The sequence below is a fragment of the Leptidea sinapis genome, chromosome 14, assembly GCF_905404315.1.
Source record: "Leptidea sinapis chromosome 14, ilLepSina1.1, whole genome shotgun sequence".
Classification (NCBI taxonomy): domain Eukaryota; kingdom Metazoa; phylum Arthropoda; class Insecta; order Lepidoptera; family Pieridae; genus Leptidea; species Leptidea sinapis.
Genome location: NC_066278.1, coordinates 14,500,319 through 14,514,993, shown reverse-complemented (window position 1 = coordinate 14,514,993; position 14,675 = coordinate 14,500,319). Strand labels below are relative to the sequence as shown.

The window sequence follows — 14,675 nt, the reverse complement described above, 5'->3', positions numbered from 1 at the left end:
GTGTTCCTCACGTACCATGGAGCACCTGTGATGCGGCGGAGAATGGGCTGTCAACCGCCGCTCCACGGTATTAATAGCAACAGCTGTGACGTCACGAACTCAATCGCAATAAAAGAATAAAAATTAATCTGATAGATCCTGATAATAGGTATTTCTAAGTTTTAATCACCAACATATCAATTTCTAATATCTTCTCCGAAACACGCTGCAACTTACGGTATGTATTATTAAAGTTATGCCTGAGAATAAGCCAAGAATGTGCAAAATGTTTTCAAATAGATATATTGCTATGATTGGTTTATTCGGACGTATAACGTTTCCCGCGTTTATTTGCAAGGCTGCCTGACACTCGCAAAACTTCCGAATTATCATTGTATTGACAGTGTTGTCAACGATACTATAGTCGATATTTTGCATATTTTTGGTTTATTCTTATGTTATAACTTTGTACCAAGTTTATTTGTAAGGCAGTTAAATTAGAAATAAAGTGTTTAACAAGTCTGGATCTTTTGTAGACTTAATTAGCTCGTTCACCTTTTTTATTATGAGGCACCCAACAAAACTTGACATTAAAATCTATTTTCTTTAATTTATTTTTAATTGTTTTTTCAGTATTGGCGTGGGCTATACTACCATTTCAATTTCAAGTAGACTTTGGAACATTAAAATTTACTTAATGGCGTTTATTAACTATAGTTTACTCGTTGCCGTTTATAATCAGTGCGATTCTATTGTCCTTTGGCCCGGAGAGTCCCAAATTCTTATTATCAAGAGGCAAACATGTCGAATCACTGCAAGTGTTGGGAAACATTTACGCGAGGAATTCGGGAAAATCTCCAATAGAATACCCGGTATGACATTTCAAACATATTTATTTAAATTTCAAACAAGTGAAAGATTTATTTATTTACTACATATAGCAACTCTCATAACAGAAGACTATGTGCAGTAAATAGGAAGCAAATTACGTCAGGGAGTCGACATCTCAATGTTTATTTATAACTAGAGCATTCGGAGCAAGATAATATTTATATTTCAATAAATATTAATTATATATTGTATGTAGATGATAAAATATATAGTAGGTACCTTCTAGTAGCAATTAAACATAAACAAATTGTTTACTAATTCTATGGTTCACTCAATTTTCTCATTACTGTATACATTTTAGATAAAACAATTAAAGATTGAAAATGGTCATGAGAAGACATCATTTTTGAAATCTCTCTTAGTCCAGTCATTTCCACTTCTGCAACCGCCATACTTGAAATGGATGATATTGAACAGTTTTCTTCTTTTTGGTATTTATGCAACGTAAGTCATTTTTAATTATAGGCTGACTCTATTAATACAGGCACTGTGCGAACAATATATAATTATTAATATGGGTACTGGACGAACAATTTATTATTATATAGTTTACCTACTAGTGAACATAGGCCAATTCAATTAGATAACAGTTAGTTGATTACAATAGTGTATAACTAAAACATAATGACTACACAATAGACATAAGAAATAAGACCAATCAGAGACGGCCTCTTTAACTAACGACCAGTAAAATTGTCAAAATATCATTGTCTTATAATACCACTATAGTGACAATATACCTGCGACATATGTCGTAATTAAAATATTACATAATACATGTACGAATAAACATAACTTATTCGTCCAGTAGGTACCCGAATAAATAGTCAAGCAACTTTTTCCACGTACAAAAATATTGTGGAATGAGCTTCCTTGTGCGGTGTTTCCGGGTCTATACGACATGGGTACTTTAAAAAAAGCGCGTGGATGGCGGTGATAACTTAACATCAGGTGACCCAAACTCTACCTGTACTCATCTCGTTTGACCTCCTCTTCCATTAAAAGTAAAAAAAATCGGTCTCTATTAGTTAAGGATGTTCCTCCGACATTTTGGTAACTACACTTGTATGAAAATTTAAAGGATATGATGGTTCCCACCAGTTAATTTATTCATTTAATATTCCAGGTTGAATGGGCTCTACATCTGTATGCCAGACGTGCTCAATGTAGTCTTAACAAGTGGAAGAGATGACATGACCGCTTGCGCAGTAATTGCTGAAAAAAATAACGCGGTATGCAAAAAATAAATAAATACCTTCTAAACTGTACCACAACAATAGTAAAATAAGATTATTATTTTGCCATACATACTCAAATACAAAATATCTATTCTTGCGCATTTCGATTATATTGATAACATGGCGTAGCTACTGTAAGAAAAATAGTTGTAACAAACGTATTGATTACCATGAATATTTAAAATTATTTTATAGAAAACTTGCCGTTTGTTCGACAAACAAACCCGAAGCCAAAAAAAGTTGATTACAGAATTTTTGTCTTTTTGTATTTTAAACAGTCACGAATCGAAAAAACTTCTCATTGGATTTATTTCAAATTAAAAAAAAACATGAACATAATACAGGCTACATTTTATATCGTCCATGCAAGCGACGTCGCGGTGACAGCTAGTTTAAAACTAAACTTTAACTATCACTCGAACCTACAAGACGACAATAAAGATATCGCTTTTAATTAAACGAGTGTCAGATAAGAATATAATCAAAATTGTTTAAAATTAACTTGGAATTACGGATAGAATTAACTCATTGACTAGCCCAACTTATTAACAACTAACTCAAATTGTTTTCCGAAAAAACAAAATATTATATGATTATTTAAAGAGTATAGACAATTATACTTTTAAGATTCAACCTTGCAGCATTATACTTAGAAGTTAGATCCCAATGACGTTCTACATTATTATACTCAAATTATAAGACCATATCATTTGCAGTCTGATAGCGAAACGACACGTGTGCTCAAAGATAATGAAAGCACACTATTCTCCTTAGTCGTGTGTCACTGTCCGAATTCAAATTCAAATATTTTTATTCAAAATAGGATGTGACATCACTTATTGAAAGTCAAAAAAACTACCACCCATTCCAAAATCTGATGTTTCTAATTATCGCCCCATTACTCTACTATCTATATTTCCGAAAGCCTTTGAAAGAATTCTACAAAAATTTATGATTTGGCATTTTAAAGAACATATTTCTAACACTCAGCATGGTTTTGTTGGTTGCAAATCTACTGTGACAAATCTTATGAGTTTTGTTAATAACCTAGCTGAAAGCGTCGAGAGCGGTATTCAAACGGATGTCATTTACACGGATCTCAGTAGTGCGTTTGATAAAGTCGACCATAATCTACTCCTTACTAAGCTTTTCAACTACGGTATCTCTAACCCCCTATTATCTTGGTTTAAGTCATACCTATTTGGTAGGTCTCAAAGAGTCATAACGAATAGTTATACCTCCACGTGTTACACGACATTCTCTGGCGTTCCCCAAGGATCTCTCTTAGGGCCTTTGCTGTTTGTAGTTTTTATTAATGACGTAATTTCGGTTGTGAAGCATAGCAAAGCGCTAGTGTATGCTGATGATTTAAAGTTGTACAGATTAATTAAGTCGCATAATGATGGAGCGTTGTTACAAGAACATCTTTACGCTGTGACTGGGCCAGAAGTAACAAAATGATCCTCAACGCTCATAAATGTGTTCATATTAAAATCACGCGGAAGAAAAATGTAGTATCCAAAACATATTTTGTTAATGACCTTGCCATCAATGAAATACTGCCAGAGATCTAGGAATTTTAATTGACACTAGACTTTCATTCAATCCACATATAGATGAAGTCGTTGGAAAGGCGACGAAAATGGTTGGGTTTATTAAACGTACTTCCAAAGATTTTAAACAGATTAATTCTGTCATGTGTTTATACAATGCATTTGTTCGGTCGCATTTGGAATATGCTTGTGTGATTTGGGACCCCTTTAACAAAATTCATGTTGATAGTTTGGAAAAAATTCAATGGTCTTTTACTCGATTTCTGGTATACAAAGACACAAAACATAGCGGTTCATGTTTATCATACAGCCAGAGGCTAAATATTTTTAAATTAAAATCTCTCGAAAGTCGTCGTCGTATTCAAGATTTGCTATTTTTATTAAAATTATGTAATGGTATTGTTAGTGCCCCTGAAACATTACGACAAATTTATTTCAATATACCCCGCCCCGGTGCAAGGCTTATTAATCGTGAATTCTTTCATCTTGTTATTCCGAGAACTAATATTGGTCTTCACTCTCCACTGCAGCGCTCTATGAGATCATTTAATGAGCTCCTTAATAATAATTTTGACTCTATGGATATGTTTGGGATGTCGGTGCTACGAACACAATTTAAAAGACTTTACAACAGTGTTATTTAAAATAGTTTTTAATTATATATATGGTGTGTTTGTTTTACTCATATTCAACATAAAAAATAATTTGTATTTTTAACATTTATTAATCTTTAAAGTAGTTTGCGTTTTTTGTACTAACATTATCTTTAATAATACAACAGAGCTGTACCTGTAAGAAAGCTATTCTGTTCATAATGTTCGTTTTATATTTTTCTTATTTTTGTTTAGTTTAGAATAGCTTGTTGGTGTGTCTATAATAAATAAATAAGTAAATAAATAAATAAAATGATTGCCTCAGGCCTGAGAAGAATGGGCGCAACAAACTCAGTGGGTTCTTTTTTTTCATCAAAAATATGTTTTACAATTAAAGTAATATTTACAAAGTAACAAAGTAACATTGTACAATAAAACTTATTATTTAATAGCCTGAGGGCGGTCGCTCCATTCCCAATCTGTGGTATCATTAAGAAAGTCAATTATGTTATAGTAACCTTTACCACACAAACGTTTTTTAACAATTATTTTGAATAACGTAATACTTTTGTTTTGAATATTTATGGGATCCTGTTGTAAAAGCTTCGCCCCACAAAAGACTTGCTAAATCGATTTAGCCGAGTAGTAGGCATTATAAGCTTATGTCTGTTCCTCTTAAAATTATGGTTATGACAGTTTCTCGCAAATTCACTTATGTGCCTATGAACATACATTACAATATCAAGAATATATTGAGAAGCAACAGTCAAGTTGTTAATTTCATTGAATTTTGCCCTCAATGATTCCTTAGGGCCTAGGTTATAAATAGCGCGAATAGCCCTCTTCTGCAGCACAAATATTGTATTAATATCGGCAGCGCTGCCCCACAGTAATATACCGTAGGACATAACTATGGAACCGGATGCTGCAGAACTAAGTCTTACTAAACTCAGAAAAAAAATCTCAAAAGCAGTAGCAACTTCCTGCTGAGATTGAATTATTGTATTGTTTATTGATAGATTGTTTTCAATGTTGCGATCTTTCAATCTTCCAGATTTCAAGTTCCAGACATTCCAAGTCATCTTTATTTTATTTGGTGCATTTTTAATTATTTGTCTGATATGCATAGACTTTGCAATAAAACAAACACTTATAAATAATTTAGAGTATTTTTTAACATACTCGAGAAAAGATGCATCATGATTATACAATGATCTCATTTAAATAACATATCATACACTCATCATATTATATTTGAATAAATCCAAATTTGAGAGTTTAAGTGACACATTGCCTCTATATTTCTCCATTCGCATATATTCACAGGAACAAACGTAAACTTTTTAATTTTAGTACATTTATTGACCTCAATATTAAAAGAGGCTAACTGACCAAAGTGGTCTGAACTCAGTTTGTTAATTATAACCTGAGAAATGGGTTTATAATAATTGGTAAATATGTTATCAATACAGCTTTTGGAGGTGCCAGTTACTCTAGTAGGCTCTAAGAAAATATTGGTTAAATCATATTTCTTTTTTATTATATGAGAGGGGGCAAACGGGCAAGAGGCTCACGGGATGGGGAGAGGTGAGGCAACCGCCCATGGACATCCGCAACAACAGGTGTGTCAAGAAATGCGTTGCCGGCCTTTAAGGTGGGAGTATGCTTTTTTCTTGAAGGTCCCTAAGTCGTATCTGTTCGGGAAGACCGCTGCCGGTAGTTGATTCCACAAAGTGGCTGTGCGAGGCAAGAAATTTCGAAGAAAATGCGCGGTTGTGGAATGCCAGACGTCTACTTGATGCGGATGGTACTTTGCACGTAATGTCCGATGGTGGAATTCGGCCGCTGGAATCAACCCGAACAGCTCCTCTGGGCACTCCCCGTGATAAATGCGGTAGAAGATGCAGAGAGAACCCACATCTCTACGCAATGCTAGAGAATCAAGCCGATCGGAGATGACTTGATCGTCGATGATTCGAGCCGCTCTTCGTTGTATGCGGTCAAATGGAAGAAGCTGGTACTGGGGAGCACCCGCCCAGAGATGAGAACAGTACTCCATGTGAGGCCGAATTTGCGCCTTATAAAGTTGCAGGCGGTGGCTTTTAGTGAAGTACTGTCTCGCCTTACTGAGTACACCAAGCTTTTTAGAGGCTAGTTTGGCCTTCTCTTCCAAGTGACCACGGAACTGAACGTCGCTCGATATATCGACGCCAAGTATGCCAATACAGGCTGTGGCAGTTAGAGGAGTGATCTCGAATCGAGGGGATACGACAAAGGGAGACTTTTTAGTGGTGAACGCACAAACTTGTGTCTTCTTGGGGTTGAATTGGACTAAATTTTGTCGGCCCCATTCCGAGACTTTGCAAAGCATAGTCTCGATTTCAGACACAAGTTTGATCCGGTTCTCGTCGACGCTATCCCGGGACATGCTGGCACGGCCGGTGTAGGAAGCATACCCCGTGCTGTCGTCTGCATAGCAATGAATATTGCTGATTTGCAGCATATCATTGTTATGCAGAAGAAACAGCGTAGGGGATAGCATACAGCCTTGCGGGACACCAGAGTTTATGGGTTTTAAGTCGGAGCATGCACCGTTGATGACAACCTTGATGCTCCGATCAGCCAAAAAGCTAGTGACCCATTTGTACAACTTCTCGGGAAGCCCATAGGATGGCAGTTTCGCAATAAGCGCTTTATGCCACACCCGATCAAAGGGCTTCGCTATGTCCAAACTCACCGCCAACGCCTCTCCCTTCGACTCAACCGCTTGCGCCCATTTATGGGAGAGGTACGCAAGAAGATCACCAGCTGAGCGACCCTGACGGAAACCGTACTGGCAGTCGCTGATCAGCTGGTGCCCCTCTAGGTATCCCAAGAGCTGGCGGTTGATGATCGACTCCATTACTTTGGAGAAAATGGAGGTAATGGCAATGGGGCGGTAGTTGGACGGATCTGAGCGTACACCTTTCTTAGGGATCGGGTGCACTAAAGCAGCCTTCCATAATTTCGGGACTACGCCTGATGAGTAGGAGAGCCGGAAAAGACGGGTAAGGACCGGCGCCAGTTCCGGAGCACATGTCCGCAGCACTATCGGGGGAATGCCATCGGGCCCGCTCGATTTGTGAATGTCCAAGGTGAGAAGCGCCTTAAGCACGGCACCATGCCGGATTTTTACCTTCGGCATATATGAATCGCACCGCGAAATATGCGGTGGTGGTGCACCTTGGTCATCCAGAGTCGAGTTGGACGCGAAGAGGGAGCCCAGGAGATCAGCTTTCTCTTTCGCGTCATGGGCCAGCGAGTCATCATCCCTGTGCAGTGGCGGAATGGCTGGCTGGCAGAAGTTTCCTTGGACAGCTTTGGCGAGCGACCAGAACGCACGAGTTCCCGAGGGAAGGCGTGCAAGTCTCTCGCCAATTCTGCCAATGTGCTTCGACTTCGCGTCGGCAATAACTCTTTTGAAGGACCTGGAGGCATGATTGAAGTGTTTTTTTAAGTTCGCTGGAATTCACATCCTTAGATACCACCGCATTGACCCAAGCCTGATAGCACTCCTGCTTTCGGCGAGAGGCCATTTTACAGGAGCGGTCAAACCATGGTTGGGACCTGCCACCGATAGGCACAGAGGAGGATGGAATGAAGAGTTCCATACCTTGCAGTACCACATCAGCAACAGCATCAGCAGCGGCATCTGGATCTCCCAGCGAAAAACAGATCTGCCTCCACGGGTAGGATGCAAAAAAGCACCGCATCTCGTCCCACTCTGCTGACCTATAGTGCCACACGCGGCGACAGCCTAAGAAGCGGGGCCGTGTTGGGCGCGTGATCGGCACGGTGCTCCGGATCAGGCAGTGGTCCGACGATCCCAGAGGAGGGTCAACGGAAACTAGGTAGCCGTCCGGATGTGAGGTCAACAGAAGGTCCAACAGTGAAGGTGTATGATCTTGCACATCTGGGTTTCGCGTTGGCGCAATAACCAGTTGCGTCAGACCATATGCTAAGGCGAAGTCGTGAACAGATCTCCCTGCATGATCGGTGGTACGTGAGCCTAGCCATTCGGCGTGGTGGGCGTTAAAATCGCCAAGAAACACGATCTCTGCAGTGGGGATCTGCTCCAACACGAAATCTGTAGCCATTTGGATGTGTTCGAGGAGCCGGTCAGTCTCTGCGTTACCGCTATGGGACCTATACAGGCATGCGTAGATTCGCGGATGGTCATCGCAGTCTACACGCAGCCAGAAGATGGATAGGTCCTGTCCTTCAAGAAAACTCAGGCGTCGAGAACAGACATCCTCCCTGACGTTAACGCACACGCCAGCCCGTGGTATAAAGGAATGTTCCAAATTATACCCCGGGTAGGAAAGGTAAGATGAATCAGCCAGGGAGGATATCTGTGTCTCGGTTAAAAAGAGCAGGGCTGGCTTCGCCGTCTGCAGGTGAAAGTGGACGGCATTTAAATTTGAGCGAAGCCCCCTGATGTTGCAAATGTCCACAGCGAGTGTGGAGGAGGGTGGTTTGAGCCTCCTGCTCTGATTGCCCCGAGTCAGCGCAGATTTGCCCCCTCCAGAATACGCGGGGCAGCCTGGGCAACCACTGTTAGGTACAGGCCCTAATTGTGGACGCCCAGGGATGGATTCTCCAGGGCTGCATAGCCTGGTACCGTCCTGGAGTAGTCTTGTTTTAGTCTGTGCTGCCATTTGTATTTGGGAAGGGGGGTGTAGGCCTCCGGATACCCCACTCACCGGACGAAACAGCGGCATAGCCGCTATTTCACGCTGGTTTCGAGTGGGGGAGTGGTATTTCTCCGGGCGTGCCGGCCCAATTCGGTTGTGTCCGTGAGGACCCAACATGCCACTAAAAATCCTAAATGATTTGATTAAGATTCTAAATCTAATACTGGTCGTGGATTTTTCTAATAAATTAATATTAAAATCACCACATATCATGATATACTTCTTAGACTCAGATAATTTTAAATAAAACCTCCTCCAATACACTTTCAAATAATTCATACACTGCATCTGGGGGTCTGTATATACTAACAACAATGGCGCACTTGAGCTCTGCACAGGCTATTTCAATTGTGCGTTCAACAGAGAGGCCCACAATATCTTCTCGTTCTTTGAATTTAATTAATTTACTTACAAGAATAAGAGAGCCGCCACCTGTAGCTTTTTCTCTGCTAAACACACTTGTCACCTGTTGACCACTGAAGTTAAAGATGAGCTCATATTTTCTCAGCCAGTGCTCTGTTATACATAAAATATGTATATCTTTATGATTCATAAATAACTCCAGTTCAAGTTCTTTACCTAATAAACCTTGCATGTTTTGGTGCATCAGGTTTGCAATTTTACAGTTATTACTTATTCTAGTACTTGTTAAATTACAATGCGTTTTTACACTGCTAGAGGAGTCTTATTGTTTAATTTTTTGGAAAATATTCCAAATCTTTGCTTAAATTACTACACTGCTCAATAGAAGCAGTGGTTATTTAATTAGTACTCTGCTCAATAGAAGCAGTGGTTATTAAATTATTACTCTGCTCAATAGAAGCGGAGTCCAAAAATTTATCACACAGCTCAATAGAAGCAGTGCTTATCGACTTAAAACTAAACTGCTCAAAAGAAGCAGGGGTTGCCAAATAGTTGGCTGTGTTATAGTATAAATAATATGATAGCGATTTTGCTATCTGTCTTTTATAGAAATTAGATAGGTCTAACCTATTAAATGTCAAAACCTTACATTTTTATAATTAATTATATTATTAATATCTATTATCTCTATTTTATTAGATAATATTATATTATCATTACATGTCAAATAATGAGAATTAGACAATAGGGTTAACAAATTGTTTAATGGGGTCCACATATTACCCATCTAGCAGATAGACTCAGCTCTGCGGCATATGCAGTTAGAAAGATTAGAGAGTACACGAATGTTGCGACCGCTAGATTAGTTTACTTTAGTTATTTTCACAGCATCATGACGTACGGTATATTACTATGGGGTCATGCTGCTGACATTGATATAGTGTTTGCACTGCAAAAGAGAGCTGTTCGTGCTATATATCAGCTTGGTTATAGACAGTCTCTCAAAGAAAAATTTAAAGAAATAAATATTATGACTGTTTATCGTCAGTACATTTATGAAAATTTAATATATGTTCACAAAAATCGTCACCTTTTTGCTCTTAATACTGATTTTCATTATTATAACACAAGAAATAAGGGATTGCTTGTAACTAATTCTAGTTGGCTTTATAAGATACATAATAGCTTTAAGGGTAAATGTATACACTTCTACAATAAAGTCCCAGCCACTGTTCAGGCATTATCTATAAATAAATTTAAATGTTTTATAAAAAAATGGCTCTGTCGTAAATCCTATTACTCCACTGCTGAATGTCTAAATGATCGGACAGCCTGGGACTAGATTGTGATTATTTTATAGCGATAGAAATGACTGTACAATATTGTATATTTTTATTGAAAAGAGCGCAAAAAGCATTCTTTGCTGGGAGAGTTTCTTGCGCCGCTTCTTCTCTCTCAGAGCGCCATTTGTTTCCGAAGCGGTAGTAGTATCTAGTAGCATAAGAAATGACATCAAAAAGAATTCTAAAGGAATCAATTTTGAGAAAATAAATGCCTTTAAATTGTATCGTATTTTGTTTTCCTGTGGCAAATCAGGCATATATGGCAATGTGTACATTATAAGATTAGCTATTTTTAAGCTATTAAATTCACAGTATAGTTGTTGTAAATTTTTTTTATTTAAATAATCTCTTCTCCCAATCATTACGATAATAGAAGTATTAGAACAGTGCAAGTATAGGTTACTGACTGTCCGTTACTTATTTTATGAAAAATCAACCCCATATTTCTTCCCAGATCATCACTGTAGATCTTTATATGTTTCTTCTGGGAAGAATGTATTTGTGGAGGTTGGTTTACAATACCAGGAGAAGTGTGAGCCCCCACAGACTGAGAAATAGATTTTCTGTTACTCTTTTTGCCAGGCCCTTCGGCCTGGAGAAAACTGACAGTTGCAATTATTATACATTTTAGAGATTGAATTAAAACACTCTGTGTTATAGGTACTTAACTCAATCAATTCATCCATAGCCGATATGTGTTCAGCTATGTCTTTTTGAGAAATCTCAATCAAATCTGAACTAAATAAATGTTTTACATTGCTGCTTATTCACCAGGATTTTTTAAGAACTGGTGTAAATGCGGCAATGTATAGATTTGGCACCCGACTCTAATTATTATGATGTAATTTATGGCATGTTCCATATATCGGCTTTTGTTTTATACGAAGTAATCAGTCTATATGTATACAACGTAATTGTTAGATCCAGATATTAAATTCCAAGCGCTGACCTGGCTAACGGTGTTTTGCCAGCCCGCACCCTCTCATTGTATGAAAGGTCTTTGATTAAATTATTTGTATTGCGAATATATTGGTAGGTTCCGGATAAGTAATCAACCAACAAACATATATACTTTTATAACCTTCTGCGAAACACGCTGTATCTGATAGTTAGTACCTATCCGATCGGTTCAGTAGTTTTCGCAATTTAACCGAAGGAAGGAGGCTCTCCGTTTATTAGTAATGATTTTGTGTTGTATTCGCTTTATTCATAAGCTTAATTAAAAATATACTAATTATATACCTATTTGAAGATGAAGATAATTTTGTTAAAGATTATTAAACTTCCGATAAATGCCAAGGTACCTACGAGTAGGTATCTCAGACTCATAAGTCTTTACAACCTATATGTTAAGTGATGGAACAAAAATACTCAAACGTCAATTTCTCAATGCGTTACATGAGTAAGTTGACTAAGTCTAAAACAAAGGAAATGTAAATTAATAAGTTATAAAAAAGAGATAGTAAGTACAAGTAGATGTATACAAAAGTAAAAGTTTTCTTCATCTTTCCCTATATATAATAATAATAATATAAATAATCGTTAAAAATTACATTTTTCTATATAGTGTAGGTATTATGTGGTCTGTGTTTCCCTTTTTCAAAGTTTTGCAATTTTCATTGCTTTTCCCGACAGCTAAAATTGTGCATCTGAGTCATTGGCAATATTTTTTTTATTCGAAAGGAAGACATTTGAGCGTACGGGCTACCTGGTGTTAATTAAAATATAACAAATAATCGTTACTAGAGTTACATTAATTGATTAGATTATCTATATAAAAATACGGAATTATTTTCATACTCTTTAGTGTATATTATATCTATTGTTTTGGAATAGTTTTTTGAAGTCGGTTGTTTTTTTGTTAAATTTTTTTTTATGAATAAAATTGTCGGGTCATCTAGTGTCATATAAATATTTAAATGTCAATAAAGTTATGCAAACTATTAAAAATTATTTGTCAAATATTTAAATATAACACTGTTTAAATGATTAAATCGCGTGTAATTATAACTGTGTTTTACAATAAAAGTAAAAGTTACAATTAATTATGATCTCAACTAAATTTTAGAGCTCTGAAAAAAATCGTTATTTTAGCTAGCGTCGTGTTAGCTAAAATAATAACAAAAATTTAACTTTTTCGCAAAAACTATTGTTACAATTACACGCATTCTAATTATTTAAAAAGTGTTTTATTTGAATGTGTATAAGACTCGTGTTAATCAAACCGTTACTTACAGACGTCCACCAAGCTGAACAGTTGTCATAACTCAGTAGACCCGATGACGTATGTGACACATTCGGCGGCTAACGCGTCTTGTGCTCTGATCGCTCTGGTAGCCAGTGCCACTGTGAAAATAATCGGGAAAAAATTCCTTCTGGTAGTCATTTATATCGCAATCGGCACAAGTATTGTGTTGATCAACTTTATAACACACCAGAGCCTGTTAGCAATCCTTCTAGCGGCGATGCAAGTGACTGCGTCGGCAATCGGACCACTCAATACTTTCTCCGTACAAATCTTTCCAACTCATTTAAGGTAAATTAACTATTTTTTTATTTATATTCTTAGATACGTCTAGATAGATACGACAGCTGTGAAAACGTCGAAAAAAATTGAGGTTGACAGGTTAACCTTTATTTAAAGCAATGCACGCACACTAACACAAAGTGTCATACAAACCGCGAGTGTAAGACGTAGCTTGTCACGCACACTAAAGTAATAAATCTGGACTGTTTTCATCGGTTGTTTAGCAGCAAGAGGCTCTATCTCGATGTATAAATTATCAAAGTTTGTATCAATATTTTCTGTCGGACTTCAAAAAGGAGGAGGTTCTAAATTCAATTGGTATTTTTTTATGTATGTACGCCGATTACGCTGAGATTTATGATCCGATGTTCGTGATTCTTATTTCGTTTGATACAGAATGTTTTCCATTTAGTCTCATAAAAATATCACATAGTTTGGCCCAGTAGTTTTCATTTTATGATAATTTTTATGAATATTTTTTTAACGAGAAAACCTCCTGAGCTGAACTCGTCTAGTCCCGATCTTAATCCGCTGGATTATCGGCCAATTGTACTAGCCTTAAAAACTTATTTCAAAGTTTTAATTTGTTCAATGTATTTTGGGAACCTACTAGAATCACTTCTACAACACCAACCTGTTTAGATAATATTTTTACAGATGTTACTATTACTAGTAAACTCATAATTAATAATCTTCAGTCCGACCATAGTGGGCAACTTATAAAAGTAAATACGATTATAAAAGTTTAATTTTTACTGGCACGCTACAGCGAGCAAATCTGTGGATGATCATATTCGCCCTAACAGACAACGCTCTGCGCTCTCTCTCGATATCTGCATCATCCTTTAAGTCAAAGGTAACCACATGCCCTAGGTATTTAAATTGATCCACTCTCTTCAGTGGTGTCCCATACAATTTGATTGTCGGAATAAGGGATGGGAGCGGTTTCCCCTTCGCCTGAAAGACCATGCACTCGCTCTTTTTTACATTATAGATCAGACCATGACTGCGGGCATAGTTTTCACATATCCCCATCAGTTTCCTCAAGCCACAGACAGACGCACTCAACAGCACCATATCATCTGCGTAACTATATGTAAAAAATACTCCAAGCTCTTTAAAGCAATTTGTCATGAAAAGTTTGTCGCGAAAACACGTTTCATTGCAGGTAAAATTAAAAACAGTAATAATAAAGTAAAGGCGACTTGGAGTGTAATTAACAATGAAACTGGTAGATAGAATTGCCGTAACACAATAAATTCGGAAATAGAAATAGCAAATGAATTTGATAAATACTTCTCCGAAATCCCGATTATCACGACCAAAGACCTTAACTCTTCACCAAAAGCAGCGCATGATATGCTTAAATTACACGTACCAGTATCTTCCACTGATTTGAAATTTAAGTATGTTACAGGTAGCGATATAATAAAAATCTTCAAATTAATTAACCTA

The 14,675-nt window shown here is 37.3% G+C and overlaps 1 long non-coding RNA gene across 3 annotated transcripts in view; it reads left to right on the top strand.

The window, feature by feature from the left end:
- Nucleotides 1-14,675, top strand: part of LOC126968042 (uncharacterized) — a 47,041-nt gene that overhangs the window by 22,232 nt on the left and 10,134 nt on the right. For 2 of the 3 annotated variants that reach the window (XR_007730119.1, XR_007730118.1), the window contains exons 5-8: nucleotides 613-851; nucleotides 1,172-1,314; nucleotides 1,997-2,102; nucleotides 12,931-13,229. This is a non-coding gene — a long non-coding RNA (uncharacterized LOC126968042). The remainder of the gene's footprint in view (nucleotides 1-612; nucleotides 852-1,171; nucleotides 1,315-1,996; nucleotides 2,103-12,930; nucleotides 13,230-14,675) is intronic. The other variant, XR_007730120.1, reaches the window with a different exon arrangement.